Below are 2,500 nucleotides of genomic sequence, written 5' to 3' on the forward strand. Positions count from 1 at the left end.
CTGACTCACGGCTGCAAATTTCCAAGGAGTCTCCCTTTTCCTCTCCTCCCTCCCTCCCTCTCTTCTTTTTCTCCTCCTCTTTCTCTCCATTGTCCCATCTGTCATCCCCCTTTTTCCTGTTTCCGTTCTTCTCTTCCTCCTTTCTCGTCCGTCTCTCTCTTCCTCTCTTTCTCCCTCTTTTCCTCCTTTCTTTAAATTGTCTTCTTTCCTGTCATCCCCCTTTTTTCTCCCCCTCTCCTCTTCTTCCATTCCCCTTTTGTCTCATCCTCTACTTTCTTTCCTCCTCCCCCCTTTCTTCACCTCCTCCTTCCTCTTTAATGTATCCTCCTTTTCTTTCTTCTCATCCGTCCATTTTTTCTTCCTCTCCTCTATTTAGGGAAGTTAATCCCCCCTTTCTCTGATGTTTCCTTTCATCTTCTCTCTCCCCCATCTCCCTTCTTTCCTCTCCTCATCCTTCCTTCCTTTCTCTACGTTGTCTTCCTCCTTTCTTCTTCCTCTCTGTTCCTGCTTTTCTTTCCGTTCTTCCTCCCTCTCTCCTCACTAGTTTGTCCTTTTTCCTCTCCTCTATCTACGCATCCTTTCTTCCTCCATCTCCTCTTCCTCTCCTCTTCCTCAGCTCCTCGTCCTCCTCTCGATGATGTCACTTCCTGTCGGTTGGAACGACTCGGCGGCGGTTGAAACCCGGCGTTCAGATGCGCGGACAGATAAAAACTAGGTTGTGGCTTCGGTTCGACGCAGCCGAGGGAAAAACGCTGACTCAGAAGGTTTCAGGCGGTCCTGGAGTCGCCCAACGCAGACTAAAGGTCGATGTCAGCGCGCAGGCACCATAGAAGAAGAAGAAGACGAGGACAACGGCGGCGAACACGAACTGGTGCTGCAGCGTTTGAGTCAGAAGAAGAAATGTTCAGGTGATGATGTTTGCGTTTCCTGGAAGTGAGAGCGGTAACCAGGTCAGGCCGCCGCACCGTCTGCACTTTAGAGAGCGCCCGTCTGACAGGAAGGGTTTCTGTCAAGTCATCCTGCGTTTGACTGACAGGTGAGCGGCTGTGCAATGCATGCTGGGAAACGGCACCAGCACCCTCTAAAGAGTCGAATCATGAAACCCGGGTTGGCGAAAAATGATCCAAAATGAGGGAGAAATCACAGCGTCACATTAATGTATATTTAAAAACACGACAATATTGTAAAAGTGCAACAAATTTGTCAAAACAAAACTGTTAAGCTCTTGTTTTTGTACTTGAGTATTTTATTTTGATGCTATTTTATTCTCAGTGAAATATTCGACTCTTTACTCATTTCCTCTGACCAAAAAAGGGCATGTATGTGACGTTAGGGGGAGGGGCGTACGTCCATCTGGGTGACGTAAATCACCCACTGTGCGTCCGTCCCGTGCCCCGTGCTTTAGGGTCCTTGTCCCCCCCTCCAGGCCCGTTTGTACTCACACTACCTGGGCCTCGGAGAATGCTTCTTGCTGCCTATACGTCATCACGCCGTAACACGTCACACGCATTGATGACGTCATGGCGATGCGTGGCTTTGTTTCCAGATCTTTCCGTAGACCTCGGAGTTTTTGTGCGTCTTGTCGACTGTTTTTGAATCTTTTCATCGACCAAATCTGCAGTAAACACTCCACCTCCGCATCACACCAACGTGAACCTTTCACCGCCATTGTTTGAAATGTCCGCGCATGGTCCCTCCTTCTTTTTTCTACGTCCCAACAGGCGCACAGGAAATGACCTCAGAACCGCCGTAGGCCTCGTGCTCGTACACGTGTGCACGCTCGTGCTCGTACACGTGTAAACGTGCTTTACTAAAGCCCACCTCTCCCAAACGGGAGAGCCCGGTGCGGAAGGACAGTGTGAGTGCGCCCTTAAACATCTGAACTGTCCCTTTAAGCACGCGTTGCCTAACTCCAGCCGTATCTTCACCGTTGATCCTTTGCCGAGTCAGAAGCACCAAATATTCTCCTGTTTCAGCTGCTTTTTATTGTTTTATATGATTTTAAATTGCATATCTTTGAGTTTTGGGCAAAAGGAGAAATCAGTTTCTGACATTTAACACATTTTATAAACATTACTTCTGCTTCATCACTGGTTCAGATGAAAATAAGAGTTTGTAATGAACTCTGAGAGGCTGCTTGTGTGTGTAGATGTGATTTCTGATCAGATTTGATGGCGTGTGCGGTGGCGGTGACGTGTTCTCAGTTTATATTGGTAAGCAGCTTTTCGATGTGTGGTGAGATAAAAGTAGGTTGTGGCTTTCACTGAGGGAAACGGTGACTGTGCAGATTCATCATCCGCGCTGCAGGTTTCAAAGAGACGAGTCGCCGTTCGACCCGTAAAAGTCCTGAAACCCGACACGCGGGGTCCGGGACTCGTTCTGCGGGCGCTCCGGTTTTTCCTCCGACAGTCCGGAGTTCAGCAGCGTGCAGCAGGTAAAACAGGCTGCAGGAAGGAAGTCGCCGAACAGGAGCCGAACGCCACTCAGTTTTCCCCACGTG

Source organism: Echiichthys vipera, assembly GCF_963691815.1.
Source record: "Echiichthys vipera genome assembly, chromosome: 20".
Taxonomy (NCBI): domain Eukaryota; kingdom Metazoa; phylum Chordata; class Actinopteri; order Perciformes; family Trachinidae; genus Echiichthys; species Echiichthys vipera.